This window comes from Bos javanicus, chromosome 19 (assembly GCF_032452875.1).
Source record: "Bos javanicus breed banteng chromosome 19, ARS-OSU_banteng_1.0, whole genome shotgun sequence".
Taxonomy (NCBI): Eukaryota; Metazoa; Chordata; class Mammalia; order Artiodactyla; family Bovidae; genus Bos; species Bos javanicus.
The window spans coordinates 20,033,558-20,050,032 of record NC_083886.1 but is presented as its reverse complement, the minus strand read 5'-3'; the positions used below and the strand labels follow the sequence as shown (position 1 = coordinate 20,050,032).

The following is a 16,475-nucleotide window of genomic DNA, read 5'->3' as shown; positions in this document are numbered from 1 at the left end:
AAGATTATATTCCTTCTCTGTGGTGGTCTGTATACTATACAACGCCAAAGGAAAGTAGCTTGGGCCTGATGCAGACACCTGTGAGATTGAATCAGTGGGATTTCCTCGAGACCCATGTAATAGAGTGACTTGAGTGTGCTGAGGGTTCCCAGCTCTGCTGCTTCTTAGACAAGTTAGTTTTTATGACTCTGTTTCTTCATATGTTAAAGAAGGGGAGTTGCTTAGAAAAACTATCCTGCCTACCTCTCCCATAAAGTATTTTGTGACCTTTAAAGTTCTGTAACCATACAGAGTATGTTTAAGGTTTTCTTTTTTGTTTGTTTGTTTTGGGGTGTGACTCTGCCAACTTCAGTCTACATTTCAGTCTCTTATTTAGACGTACAAGAGTGCCTCCTGGCTTCATTGTCACCTGGTGTGAAGCCTGAGGTCAGGACGGTTGAGCACATGATCACTCAGGGTAGAGCGACCCACTCTACTGTGGAGGAGTACAGGAGCAGGAGAAGGTCGTAAAGGCCTTGTCTCTGTTCAGTGAACTTTGTCAGAGAACACTTAGGTTTGACTTTTTGATATTCCTTTGTTTTTGTGGCTTAGACTAACTACCATGTATTAGTTTATGTCTTTTGAACTATGGATTCCAGCCTCCTTACAGATAGTCCACAGACCTTTTAGACTTGAAATGTCCAAAACTTAATTCAGTGTATATTCAAATCAACTTCCTCTTTGCACCATATTCTCTTTCTCAATAGCATCACCATCCCTTCTCACTCTAGAAACCCTAATCATTTAAAATTCTTCTCTCTTTCGTTTATCCTCCTCATTATCAATCACCATGTCTTGATTTTAGTTGTGTCATCTAGGCAAATCAATAAAGCTGTTTTAGTCAGGGCTCAGTTTTTACAGAGAAATCATTCTCACTTTCTTAAGAAGGTGGGCCTCAGAAAAAACATGAGTTAGAGCAGGTGCAGACAGCACTTAGGTGTCCATCAGTCCTGGAACTGACTTGTTGCCTCTTTCTTGGCTTCACATTCAGCTGTGTCTCATGATTTTCCTCTTTGTGTATCTCTTCAGCATTAGCCCTAGCTAGTCAGCTCTTCATTACCTCAGTACTTCACAGTTCAAATTCCACAAAGAGAGCATGGTTCAGCCACAGATGCCTGTTTGGCAAAACCCTTAATGCTATGTCCTGGCCAGCCAGTGGATTCCTGGCTGCCCCTGAGTCATGTACTTCTCCTAGCCCAGTAGTCATGTGATTCGAAATAACCTCCTAGTGCTATTCATTTATCGGGGGATGTCCTAAGGTATGTGTTTTATTTTTTTAATTGGTTCTTAATGGCTTAATTTTAGGTACTTTGGAAATGTCTTTTGAATTCATTTCCCCCCCACTGCCATTACTGAGACTCTCTTATTAGCTTTAACCTGTACTAATGCAGAATTATTCTCCTACTCCCTAAACCCCACATAACTACTTCCAGGTCATCTTAACATTGCTTCTGGAGGCAGTTCCAGTTCAAATCTAATCCTGTCTCTATTTGTTAAGTAGCACCATTCAGTTTCTGAATAAAGTCCAGATTCATGTCAAGTCAGGCATGATGGTTGCTTCGTAATTTTGACCTAATTTAGTTTTTAGTCTTTTCCTTCTATTCTCTCCTGTATACCTTTGAACCTGACCTGTAATAAAGTCCCATAAATACAAGGACAGTTTTTGTTGCTGTTCAGTCACCCAGTCATGTCTGACTCTTTGCGACCCCATGGACTGCAGTACATCAGGCCTCCCTGTCCCTCATCATCTCCCAGAGTTTGCCCAAGTTCATGTCCATTGTTGCAGCATTATTTATAGGGCAAATATATATATTTTATATATATATATATAATATATAACTTTGTATCAAAAGGAAATTGTTGAATAAATAATGATACATCTGTATTATGGAATAATGTGTTAATGAGTTTTTGTGTTTTGTGTTGTTTTTGCTTGTTACATGTAACAAAAATGAAATTTACACTTGTGTAAACCAGAAAGCATATCAATTGGTAGATGTACCCAAGGAGATCAGGAGATGGACTGGCTTCTTGCATGACTGTATGTAGGGCTTTGAACAATGCCATCTGGAGAACATCTGTCTTCTCTATGTCTTGACTCTACTTTCTTTGTGTTGATTTTATTCCCAGGCAGCTCTTCCTAAGCTATGCCCAGTGGTGATTTGTGTTCTCCCAGCTTAACAACCCAGTGAAAAACGCTTCTTTCCCAGTAATAACAGCAAAAGTACTAGTCTTATTGGCCCGAGTCACCTGGCAATTCCTGAGGCATTCGCTATGGCAAGGGGGATGGAATTTCTTGGTATCTAGGTCTGAGTCATACGCCCATCCCTGGAGCTCACTGGTGAAGGCAGCTTAAACTGCATGAACTGAAAGGCATGAGGGGAGGGCACGGGAGCAGGGTTTCCCAAAGGGAAATCGGACTGCCAATGTCAGAATGAGGAAAAGTGGGTTCTGAGCTGGCAAAAGTAACAGAAAGTCCTCTAATGCAGCTTTTCAAATATCCAGAAAGATGGCTCTCAACAATTATCATGCACGATGAGGAGGAACACTGGTGTGTGTGCACAGGCATGTGATACGCACAGACTGACAGGCCTGTGAACGTGCACGCTAAACTGTTCACAGTGGTGTTCTCAGGAGCATGACTGGAGCACGCAGAGGGTCAGCTACAGAATTCCTATTATATATCTCTGTTGTTTGACTTGTTGCCAGGAACGCATATTATTTTTGTCAGAATAATTAAAACTATAAAACCTAAAAGTGCAATGAAGAGTTTTCCTCTTAGGTATACTGTGATACCTGGCAATTGCTTTTTGGGTGTTAGTAATAATAATGATAACGGCTAAAATTTACTGAGTGCTTTCTCTGCCTTAGGCAAACCATGCATATTATATACTTTTTCATTTAACCCTTAAAATAACCTGCTGAGGTATTATTACTGCCAATGACTGACTTACTTATAAACTGAAATTTAGAGACGCTGTTAGTCATTCACAAATCTAGCTATCAAACAAACGTATATCTCCAGGCCCTACATGGGCTGCTAAATCAAAATTTCAGGGTAGAGCCTAATCTATCTAACAGACACCCCAAGTGATTCATTTGAAGTAGGTTTATTACCAGTTTGTTTGGGAGTTTCACTGGGTTGGGAATTAAGCTCAAGGCGGCACAACTAGTAAGAATCAGAGCTGTTCATACATGGTTATTATCACTGTTAAATACTAGGTTTTTAGCTTAAATAAATCTTTGTAGACCAGCATGAAAATCTTACCAGTACTTATGGGGTATATTTCTGTAAGGAAGAATTCTGAATTCTAGGCATCAAATTAACAAATGACCATTTGCAGTAAAAGACAGAAGTGTATACAGAGTAAGATAACTTTGTCATTGGAGCAGCTGTAGTCTGTACTCCAAACGTTAGCAGAATTGGAATCTTTTTTATTGTAACAACATGTTACTATTACACATTTATGGAATATGGTGACAGGTGTATTGTTTTGTAGAGCACAATAGTTTATCCTTTTGTCTACTTAATAAAAATAAATGCAGAATAACACATGCCATCCTCAACCCCTATCCACAGTCCCCTGTCCTTTTCACACACACACACACATGCATGCACGCACACCCACACAGAAGTATACTTTGGTTAAATGTCACCAACATAATTTCTTCTCTTAAACCTTTAATGTAAAACCCCAAGTTGCAACTCAGTTTTGCAAACATTTAAAAGGCAAACAGAGTATTTTGCCTTTTTTAGCATTTATAAGGAAGGAAATCATACTAAGGTTATGATTAAACTTACACAATTAAAATTTGCAAACAACCAAATTAAACTAGGATAATGATAAATTACTCAGAAGTAAGTTGAAATAAATTTGATTTTCCTAGTGTGCTTGTTGCTGTTCAGCAGATATAGTGAACTGAGATAACAATGCAGACAGTCCAAGTCCACTTCAGCCTAAGTGTACAAAAAACAACAAAAATATGACATAGAAAAGAACGTGAGTGCTGTCCATTGGATTCAATTTGGTGCCACCATTTTCCATATTCTTGGTTGTGGCTGCACTTTTCATCTTCTTGGTTGTGGCTGCACTTTCTGGATTCATGGTTGTGGCTATCGTTGAAGTCACTTCCGTATTCTTTGTTGCCATGGGATTGGAAGTTGCTTTGGGATTCAGAGATGTTTGGAGCTTTGGAGTTGTGTTGGAGTTTATGGTTGTCTCAGAACTTAGGGTGGTATCCTTTGGTATTGCTTTGGTTATCCCCAAAGTGACATCAGCAAACAGTAGGAGCAAAGTGAATAATGACTTGAACATCATTTTCCTATTTCAAAATAATTATAGAAAATTAATCTAACACTTGGATCATAAACAAATACAAGAACTTCCATTTTTAAAAGTGATGGTGAGGAGGGAAGAGGGAATGAAGAAAATCTTATCTCAGTACCAGGAAAATGCCAACCTTGGTTTAATAGATAGTTTTTAAGATAAAAGGAAATTCAGAAATGATCAATATCAACTCTTTGATTTTGCAGATGGGCTCAGACAAAGGGCATAATTTGCCTGAGGATGCATATCTGAAAATGACCAGAACTAGAACTTGAGTCTGAGTCTTAGTCTAGTGTTCTTTAGTAGATGGGGACTATGAAGACATACTATAGACATATACAAAAAGTTTACTAGTAAACTATTTTTAAAGTAAGGCTAATTTTTTTTTATCCTGTCTTCAAATCTAATGGTTTGCCATGATTGAGAAAAAGCAGCTAGCCCATGTTGAACATAGTTAACTGTTTTTTTTTTTTAACTTAAAGCTCAAACTTTGAAATCTAATATATGCTGAATTTACATTTGGTTCTAATGTGTAACTGAGAAAATTTCAATTTAATATTACCTTTTGACGTTTTTTTCTTTGAAGAATAGGCTTCAGGCTTTCTCCAGTGTCCTATGGGGAATCTAATTTCTTACTGTGTGCTGTTTAAATAGAATTAGTGAGTAAGTCACGTGTTATAAACTTGACCTGGTATTTGCGTTTTGGAAATGACCTATTGAGTGCTTTCCAAACTGGTGCAAACAGACTGTGGCAGAGATGGAGAAATGCAAATAAAGTCTTTCTAAAATCTAGTCACTTACACAAAGAACCCTGTGAATACCACTTTGTTATTCCTTTTACCCATGTTTTGCATTAGCGAATGTCTTCATAAGATTGAACTAACTACAGGGATATACTCTTTGCCTACCGTGATTATCATGACTTAAAATTGAGTAAGTATATTAGAGACAGATTTTTTTTCTTAAAATATATTGTATATATGTTTAGAGGGTAGTTTTTGGCTAGGATTATATTGGAAGTTTTCAAAATAATTCAAGAATATAGCTTTCTAGAGGTTCTAGAGTTCTAGTAAATAATTATTCTATTAGAAAAGAGGTTAAACTTTATTAATATAAAACTAAATAGAAAAGAATTGCATGTGAAAGTGCTACTTTTCATATTGAGTTTGCAGAGTTTTGTTTTAGTACATTAAATAGCTCACATTGAAGCACATGGAGTAAATTCTTCAAAGGAATTTCATCTTTTGGTCACTGCTTTTTCTTAATGAGTGGCACACAGGGAAGTTGGGTTGTTTTGTGCTAATGTTTTCATCACATTAGCTGGCTCTTTTTAAAAATTGCAGGGCTGTGAACAATTGTGTTGACATACAAGGAAATTGCTTCATAAATGGCAGAAGTACAAGTCAGTACATGTTTCTGTCTTGTTTTACTTTGCTGTGAAGGTTTCTTTTTCCTCCTGAATAAATAGAACCAGTGCTTGCTAAATCTTATTTATATTAGGTATGTAGAGTATAGTATAAAGAGTATAAATCTTATTTATATTAGGTACAGACCTCTATTAAATTGAAAGTTTGTATGATCAGACCTAAGAAGTAAACATTAAAAGCCTCTTAGCAACCAGAATAGATATTATAAATCAGAGCACTAAGATAATGCACATGTAAATTTTTATTGATGCTTCAAACACCTCAATCTCAACTTACTTAAAATTTTAAATTGAACATTTTTTCTTTTCCTGTTCTTATACACAGATATATCTTTCTCAAATTAACTGCATCATTACCTTTGATTTCTTATTTTCTTCTTATTGATCTTAAGCTGCCCAAGTCTTTGATGATAATTGAGTAAAGTTAAAATTTCTGAACTCTGCAGCACTTAAATTCTCCCCCCCAAAAAAGAAATCATTTGCCATTATTCATGCCTTTAAATACCCCTGCTTCTTTTATCTTTGTGCAGTCTCTCCCATCTGCCCAGAGTATTTCTTCCTCATTCAAAATTCCATTCTTCCTTCAGTGTCTAACTCTGATGGCAGCATCTTTTTATGTAAAGTGAAGTCGCTCAGTCATGTCCGACTCTTTGCGATCCCATGGACTGTAGTCTACCAGGCTTCTCTGTCCATGGGATTTTCTAGGCAAGAGTACTGGAGTGGGTTGCCATTTCCTTCTCCAGGGGATCTTCCTGACCCAGGGATCAAACCCAGGTCTCCTGCATTGCAGGGTGCTTTACCCTCTGAGCCACCAGGGAAGCCCTTTTTATCCGAGCCTTTCTTAATTCTATACTTCCAAATCAGACATTTTAGGACTTGGTGTGTCTAGCGCATGTATCAGACTCTTTTTCTCTATTGTATCCTCTGGCTTCCTTGTGATCAGGTACAACCTCTTCTTTGTACCTTCTGGCGCAGTGAGTACTTGTACAGAGTAGTGTACAACAAACACTGGAATTTATTGAAATATCTTATCTTTGTTTCTTCATGGGGGAGGCTGATATGTCTATTATTTTAGACATTTGGTCATTTACAGCTTTCCCTGCACCATAAACATAAATTTGCAACTCAGAGGCCTGAGTTTAAGTCCTCTCTCTACTTTCTGGCTTCTCTTTTGAGAGGATTTCTTACTTGTATGATGTAGGTCAAAAGTGCATTCACATCCTTTACCTATGTAAAGTAACAGAAATTCAACCCAGTAAATTTTAAAGATCTAATTGGTTTTATTGAACAGTTTATGAATTGGACAGCATCCTGTCTAATAGAGAGGAGCTCCAGAGGATTATGGAAAAGGAACGTTTTTAAAGGCAAGACAAGGAAATCATAAAAAATTATTTCAAGCTTAAGTAACTTACATGGGGTATGAAAAGCATCTGTCTGTGTGGCAGATTATCTCATCTTCCTTTTGGGGATAGAAATGATTATCTCATTGGTACTGACCAGAAGATTCCACTGGTTAGGATTACATTCCTGGAGAAGGTTGTAACTGCAGTTAGATTTGGTATTAAGTCTTGATTTTAACACAAGTGACTCCATTTTGGGCTGCTTGTTTCTTTTTTTCCCCCAATACCGTGTAGTAGCAAGTGACTTTTCATTGTGGACAGTTATGTTTCAAAAAGATATTTGGAAGCTTCCTGAGAAAGTGTATATGAACATGTGCAAAAACAGACTATTGTTATGTTAGACTTAAACGTGAGTATCTTAGAATTGTACGTAAGTACTTCTACAGTAGAATATCAGTCTCTTCACTGTAGGAATCTAATATAAGAAAAAGAGCACATTTCTCCTTAGTTGCAAAATACATGTTTGGAGAAGTATCTGTCTCCCAATATTCCCTCCTTCTCTTTATTAAATAGAAAGCTAAATATCAGTCTTCATTTCAGCCTTTTTGTAACCGCATGCGTCTGATTAATCACTAAGTCTTGTTGATTCTGCTTCAAAAAAATTGTTGTACTTTATCCTTACATTGTTGTGCTTTATCCTTTGACTGTGTGGATCACAACAGACTGTGGAAAATTCTTAAAAAGATGGGAATACCAGACCACCTTAACTATCTCCTGAGAAATCTGTATGCAGGTCAAGAAGCAACAGTTAGAACCAGACATAGAACAACAGACTGGTTCCAAATCGGGAAAGGAGTACATCAAGGCTGTATATTGTCACCCTGCTTATTTAACTTATATGCAGAGTACATTATGAGAGATGCCAGGCTGGATGAAGCACAAACTGAAATCAAGATTGCCAGGAGAAATATCAATAACCTCAGATACACAATGACATCACCCTTATGGCAGAAAGCGAAGAACTAAAGATCCTCTTGATGAAAGTGAAAGAGGAGAATGAAAAAGCTGGCTTAAAACTCAACATTCAAAAAATGAAGATCATGGCATCCAGTCCCATCACTTCATGGCAAATAGGTGGGGAAACAATGGACACAGTGACAGACTTTATTTTCTTGGGCTCCAAAATCACTGCAGATGGTGACTGCAGCCATTAAATTAAAAGACACTTGCTCCTTGGAAGAAAAGCTATGACCAACCTAGACAGCACATTAAAAAACAGAAACATTACTTTGTCGACAAAAGTCCATCTAGTCAAATTATGGTTTTTCCAGTAGTCATGTATGGATGTGGGAGTTGGACTATATAAAGAAAGCTGAGCGCCGAAGAATTGATGTTTTTGAACTGTGGTGTTGGAGAAGGCTCTTGGGAGTCCCTTGGACTGCAAGGAGATCAAACCAGTCCATCCAAAAGGAAATCAGTCCTGAATATTCATTGGAAGGACTGATGCTGAAGCTGAAACTCCAGTCCTCTGGCCACCTGATGTGAAGAACTGACTCATTGAAAAAGACCCTGATGCTAGGAAAGATTGAAGGCAGGAAGAAAAGGGGCGACAGAGGATGAGATGGTTGGATGGCATCACCGACTCAACGGACATGGGTTTGAGCAAGCTCTGGGAGTTGGTGATGGACAGGGGAGCCTGGTGTGCTACAGTCCATGGGGTCACAAAGAGTCGGACACGACTGAGCAACTGAACTGAACTGATCCTTATCTTACAGACTGAGTGGGTAGCTTTATCAATTATCCAAGTGGAGATTAGCAAGCTTATTTATCAAAAGACCAGGTAGTAAATATTTTAGGCTTTACAAGCCACATAAAGCTTTTCTTTTTTTCTTGTTTTTGTTTTGAGTTTGGTTTTTTAACCAAAAAGAACCATTCTTACCTTGCAGGTCATACAGAAACAGGCTGCAAGTAACATGTTATTGGACACTAGTTTGCTGCACTCTAGGCTGTTGACAATATAATATAAATATTACATATATGTATCATTCAGTGATAGTGTTAAGGCTAATTTCCAATTTTAATTATGGATACACATGACTATAGTTTAAAGGAAAAAGACTTGATTTAATAATAGTGATTAGAGTTGGAGTCCTGAATTGAGCCAGAAGATTTCTCAAGTGGTTTTGTTTTCTGTGATCCTTAGTTTATAGAAGTATAGTGGCCTTGGGCGTTAGGAAACAAGGCTTTGGTTTACTCGACAAAGAGGATGTAGTGATTGATACATAGTGAATAATTTGGTAGTTATGACTTGATAGTACTTCAGATCAGATCGGTCGCTCAGTTGTGTCCGACTCTGCGGACCCCATGAATTGCAGCACGCCAGGCCTCCCTGTCCATCACCAACTCCCGGAGTTCACTGAGACTCACATCCATCGAGTCAGTGATGCCATCCAGCCATCTCATCCTCTGTCGTCCCCTTCTCCTCCTGCCCCCAATCCCTGCCGGCATCAGAGTCTTTTCCACTGAGTCAACTCTTCGCATGAGGTGGCCAAAGTACTGGAGTTTCAGCTTTAGCACCATTCCTTCCAAAGAAATCCCAGGGCTGATCTCCTTCAGAATGGACTGGTTGGATCTCCTTGCAGTCCAAGGGACTCTCAAGAATCTTCTCCAACACCACAGTTCAAAAGCATCAATTCTTCGGCGCTCAGCCTTCTTCACAGTCCAACTCTCACATCCATACATGACCACAGGAAAAACCATAGCCTTGACTAGACAAACCCTTTGTTGGCAAAGTAATGGCTCTGCTTTTGAATATGCTATCTAGGTTGGTCATAACTTTCCTTCCAAGGAGCAAGTGTCTTTTAATTTAATGGCTGCAGTCACCATCTGTAGTGATTTTGGAGCCCAGAAAAATAAAGTCTGACACTGTTTCCCCGTCTATTTCCCATGAAGTGATGGGACCGGATGCCATGATCTTCGTTTTCTGAATGTACTTAAAAAGAAGCAATTAGTGGCTGCAGTCCATCTATTGCTATGAAAACAGTTATATTTTTAATCAACTGTGGCTCACCTCTTTTAATGTAAATATATAAGCCTTGAAAGGAAATAATCCTGAGATATATTTATGAGGTTTGATATTATGTAACAGCATGTGCTGCTGCTAAGTCACTTCAGTCCTGTCCAACTCTGTGTGACCCCATAGACGGCAGCTCACCAGGCTCCCCCGTCCCTGGGATTCTCCAGGCAAGAATACTGGAGTGGGTTGCCATTTCCTTCTCCAATGCATGAAAGTGAAAAGTGAAAGTGAAGTCGCTCAGTTGTGTCCAACCCTCAGCGACCCCATGGACTGCATCGTTCCAGACTCCTCCGTCCATGGGATTTTCCAGGCAGGAGTACTGGAGTGGGGTACCACTGCCTTCTCCGGAAACAACATGTAAAAATTCTAAAACAAGCATCTAAGGATAAATGTATCCAAGTGAATATTGTTCCCTTCAGAAGAGTCACTGTTGTAGGTGAGGTACTTACTTTAAACCCTTATGCTTTTGAGCACACATTTTAAGAGAAGTACATTTTTGGAAGTGTAGTATGTTCTGTGTAAATGTGGTAGGAAAATATTCATTCTTGAAAGTTTTTGGTAAAGCAAAATGTCATTTAGTAATATTTTTGCTTAAAATGATTTTTTTCTTGTGTTATATATAAACTGGCTTGTAGTAATATTTGAAAGAAAGGCCCCCAAAGGTGTTTTCACAAATGACAGCCTCATTGGAATAAGAGCTTAAAGACTCAAACATGACTACTTTGAAGAAAAATATAAAGAAATTTAGAATTAAAATCAGTTTATCATATCATCATAGTATAGGAAGATGTTTTACTAGTTTCAGGTGACTCCTTCATTCTTTGATTACTTTGATTATGTTTTATTATGTTTATTATGTTTTATTATTATGTTTAAAGATTATCATATCATCATAGTATAGGAAGATGTTTTACTAGTTTCAGGTGACTCCTTCATTCTTTGATTATTTTTACTATGTTTTAGCCTTTACAGTGCGTTTCTAAGTTCATATTTAACATCCTACAGCTTTTAAAAAAATTTAATATTAGGGCAAGAGACTCATAACACTTTATCAAAGTATACTTTGTTAAGCAAGAAAGATTTCCAATTGTAGAAAAGCCATAGCATGAAAAAGAATACTAGAGCCTGTAAATAGATGAAATTATTTTTGAACATGTATCAGCTTTCTTTAATTATCTGTCATTGGCATGAAGAAATACAACAGAGCGCCTTGTGGTTAAGTGATAGAGCTGGTGGGCAGCTGTGGCTGTGCGCCAGTTACTCTTACACTATACAATGTCCCGGGTGCAGTAGTGGTCACTGAGGCTTTGATTGGCAAGCAAAGGCCTTCCCAGTGGTTATTGTGGTGTATGGCATCTTTATTTTTCCTTAGTGATTTTTTTTTTCTTTGTCGATGAAAAGCCATTAAATCTTAGTTTATTTTCTATTGAGGCAAGCATTTGACAGGCATTTGAATTCCCTCAGCCTTCCAGAAGTATTCTGTTTGATCTGTGACTATGGGCAACAGAATAACACAAAGTGAAAAACTGCATTTCCTGGTATTGAGTATATTTCATCAGATTTATTTGATGTTTGGCTTTGAGATACCCATTTGAAATTCAGATATCTAATTTTTTTTTACTGATAAACTATATTTTCCATATATAAATGAATGAATAACAAATCTTATAAATTATTTAAAGTGTAATTAAAGAGGATAGGTACATAAGCAATTATATGCCACTCTGGGTTCAGTCACCTCCATCTCTAACCTTTTTAATTACCAAGAATCTCTTATATAAGGCACAGGAGTAATATTTAAAATATTTATGTAGCACCTACAAAATGCTTTAATGTACATGATTTAATCTATTCTTTAAAATGCCCATATGAAATACATGTTATTTAGATCTTCACCAGAGGACACATTTAATCATTTACTCACAATAAGACTATTGGTGACGGTCTTAACTCATGCTTTTATACTAAATCACAATGTACTTTAAATACTCTTAGAATTGTTTTAATCAGGAAAAACCTGTACAGTTTTACTTTTTTTATGAGTATTTGTATGTGTATGTTTAATTTCTGTACTTTGATTTCATCAATAACTTCCAACAAATTCACAATATCAGGCCATATTTGGCAAAACCAATACAATATTGTAAAGTTAAAAAATAAAAAAAAAAAAGATAAATGGATGTATTGAGCATTTGTCTCAACTGTTGCCTGAACGTGCTTAACAGAGTTGGGGCTGTTGAACCAAAAATGACATTTCTTGAAAGACAACCTTCTTAAAAACCTCACTTGTATCAGTTTTGAAAGTGTGAAGGAAAGTAACCTGCTTAATACATTATTAACACCTTGAGGTGGCTTTTTATTTTTTTCTATTTCCTTGATTTCCCTTGAGTAATCTACTTGTACTAAATTGTTTACAACACTTTCACTTTTCACTTTCATGCATTGGAGAAGGAAATGGCAACCCACTCCAGTGTTCTTGCCTGGAGAATCCCAGGGACTGCGGAGCCTGGTGGGCTGCCGTCTGTGGGGTCGCACAGAGTCGGACACGACTGAAGCTACTTAGCAACAGCAGCAACAAAACTAACCTTTCTCTGGAATTGTTCCAGAGGTAGCTCCCCACTACCTAGAACTAATTTCTTATGTGACAAATAGCAGGCTAGCCAAATCATCCTTCATTTATAAATTTTCTTTAATCTCTGTTTTATCTGGACTTTGAAGCTGTGACTTTGACCTGTTGGAAGAAACTTAGGCTCTAGAATAAGAAAGACTTGGAGGTTTGACTTTTTCTGTCTTAAGAAGGTTATTGTTAGCCCACCAGTCATATCTTTGTTCTTTATTAATTCTTTTATTTAATAAATTCAGATCAAGATCCCCCCCCAAAAAAAGCTCCTAGCAGGAGGTAATATCTAAACTGAAATAAAGAGGATGAATAAGGTTTGCCAGGGGAAGAAGAGGAAAAGGAGTGTGGCAGCGAGGACATGCAGAATTTCTGAGAGCCTCATGGCAAGAGAGAGTATGGTGAATTACAGGGATAGAAAAATGTTCTGTTTGAACTATACAGTGCGATGGAGTTGGAAATTTTTAAGATGGCACTGTAAAGGGAACCAAGGGCTTGATCATACATGTTAGTAAGCTATTAAGAATTTAGATTTTATTCTGAGATACAATTTCAACAGTACATGAACCGTGAACTTCCAGATGTTCAAGCTGGATTTAGAAAAGGCAGAGGAACCAGAGATCAAATTGCCAACATCCGTTGGATCATGGAAAAAGCAAGAGAGTTCCAGAAAAACATTTATTTCTGCCTTATTGACTATGCCAAAGCCTTTCACTGTGTGGATCACAACAAACTGGAAAATTCTTCAAGAGATGGTAATACCAGACCACCTGACCTGACTCCTGAGAAATCTGTATGCAGGTCAAGAAGCAATGGTTAGCACTGGACATGGACCAACAGACTGGTTCCAAATAGGGAAAGGAGTACGTCAAGGTTGTATATTGTCACCCTACTTATTTAACTTATATGCAGAGTACATCTTGAGAAATGCTGGGCTGGATGAAGCACAAGCTAGCATCAAGATTGCTGAAAGAAATATCAATAACCTCAGATACACAATGATACCACCCTTACGGCAGAAAGTAAAGAACTAAAGATCCTCTTGATGAACGTGAAAGAGGAGAGTAATAAAAAGCTGGCTTAAAACCCAACATTCAGAAAACTACGATCATGACGTCCGGTCCCATCACTTCCTGGGAAATAGATGGGGAAACAATGGACACAGTGACAGACTTTACTTTCTTGGGCTCCAAAATCACTGCAGATGGTGACTGCAGCCATGAAATTAAAAGATGCTCCCTGGAAGAAAAGCTATGACCAACCTAGACAGCATATTAAAAAACAAAGACATTACTTTGCCAACAAAGGTCCGCCTAGTCAAAGCTATGATTTTTCCAGTAGTCATGTATGGATGTGAGAGTTGGACTATAAAGAAAGCTGAGCGCTGAAGAATTGATGCTTTTGAACTGTGGTGTTGGAGAAGACTCTTGAGAGTCCCTTGGACTGCAAGGAGGTCAAACCAGTTAATCCAAAAGGAAATCAGTCCTGAATATTCATTGGAAGGACTGATGCTGAAGCTGAAACTCCAGTCCTCTGGCCACCTGATGTGAAGAACTGACTCATTGGAAAAGACCCTGATGCTGGGAAAGATTGAAGGCAGGAAGAAAAGGGGCGACAGAGGATGAGATGGTTGGATGGCATCACCGACTCAACGGACATGGGTTTGAGCAAGCTCTGGGAGTTAGTGATGGACAGGGAAGCCTGGCATGCTGCAGTCCATGTGGTTGCAAAGAGCCAGGCACGACTGAGCTACTGAACTGACTGACTGACTGACTGAGAAACAGACACTTGTTGAAGATTTTTGGTGTTTTTTTGTTGTTGTCTCGTTTTTAGGAGAGAAAGAGCTTGTCTGGTTAGATTTGCTGGAGAACAGTCCGAGGCACAACGATTAACCATGTAGAACTAACGTAAGCTGTATATGCTTCCAAGAAATCTGATAGTACTTCTCAGTCTCTGATCTATATGTCATGGTACCCTCCAGTTTCTTAACTTCCCCTTCCCTATTCACAGTTCATTTTGCATCGTCTGATTTTCTTACTCAACCTAGAACCCTTGGACACCTATTTCAATAATTCTTTTCTTATACCTCTTGTATTTTTCAAAGACAAAACAGGCAATAAAAAATACTTGGTATACATATATGCATTTCAGCATATTTATGTTTTTTGTTTTTATACATAGTTCTGTAACACATTTATATAGTTTTCACTCTATCTTTGTAGTATTTGCATTTTATACATTTCAAAGTTAAAAAAGAAACTACATAAATATTTGTATTGGTCATGTAATATTCTGGCCAGTGGGTCATCATTTACTTAACCACTTTCCTAATGATAGATACTTAGCATTCTGGTTTTCTTGATGTTTGAAAGAATGCTGATATTTACCTAGAATTTACTAGATTAAAGGTTAAAATATTTTAGGGTTTTGATCACTGTTTTGTTGCCCCACCCCACAACCTGTAATTGATATATTAAGTTAAAAATATGCAGATTATGACTTTTTGAATGAGGCACAAGCCACCAACTCAAGGTTGGCAAGTAGCGCCCTCAATTTCTGAGGGAAGTGAAAACTCCTGGGGTTATTTTGATTGAAGGCTCGGTTTCAGTACATTCAGACGAAGTCACGGGATTTTATTATTTAGAGATCCCGGAAACGTGGGGCGGAGAGGGGTGGGGGCAAGCATGCACAGTGAGCTGGGCGGATGGCAGAGCAGTCCTCTGTGCCAGGTCAAGAGAAGAGAGAGAGAGAGCACCTGCTGTAAGGTGGTTGGGGTGACAGTCCCTTAACTGTTTGCAGGCTCACTTCTATATGGTTATTTTAAAAGGTGCTCCAGGAAAAGCAAAGTGGGAAATTGTGGTGGGAATCCTAACTTGAGTCCTTATCTAAATGTCCAGCCACGGGGCATGTGTAGTGTTGTCATACTGAAAAATGCTTAGGCAGCAACTCAGAATAGCTATTTTCTCATCACAGTTGCCAGTTACTTTTCAGAAGAGTTGTACCAATATGTGAATGTGGCTGTTTAACTGTGTCTTCCCCAGCATTGATTTTTATTACTTAAAAAAAATTGCTTGCTGATTTAGTAATGAGCATGGTGTCACATTTTATTTTTGTCATTTATTATGTGATTGCCATATTCCCCATATATTTGTCAGTCCCCACACTTCCTGTCTTTTAAACATTTCTGTTTGTGTCCTTCACATACTTATCCATTGGGAAATCTAAGTATTTTTCTTATCAATTTTATGAGCATTTGATTAGCAATCTCCTTTATGTTTTTCTCTGAGTATTTTTCATCAGGCTTATTAGTCCCAACATAAGAAATTTGGGGTTTTGTATAAACTATTGATGATTTCTTTGTGGGTGTTTTTTTATTTTTCTAATTTAAAATAAAAGCCTTCCACTGAGAGATTCGTATTCTTTTTTATTCTCCTGTTGGTTTTAAGACTTCCTTTTTTATGTTATCTTTTTTAGTTCACTATGTAGGTGTATCACATGAAGTGAGTATTGAATTGGACTCCTTTCAAATTTTCCCAGCGTTGCTTTTTGCATCTTTACTTTCCGCTTTGATTTTTGACTTTTTCCACTGTTTGAGAATGTACTACGTGGTAGGCACTGTTCTAAGCACTTTACGTGTGTTAACTCATTT

The 16,475-nt window shown here is 37.8% G+C and overlaps 1 protein-coding gene and 1 long non-coding RNA gene across 10 annotated transcripts in view; one reads left to right on the top strand and one right to left on the bottom strand.

The window, feature by feature from the left end:
- The window catches only part of NF1 (neurofibromin 1), a 323,089-nt gene that overhangs the window by 225,063 nt on the left and 81,551 nt on the right, over nucleotides 1-16,475 (top strand). The window lies entirely within an intron of this gene.
- Nucleotides 3,134-5,426, bottom strand: LOC133231838 (uncharacterized). Its single transcript, XR_009731252.1, has 2 exons — nucleotides 4,930-5,426; nucleotides 3,134-4,362 (listed from the first exon to the last, which is right to left on the bottom strand). It is a non-coding gene; the product is annotated as an uncharacterized LOC133231838 (long non-coding RNA).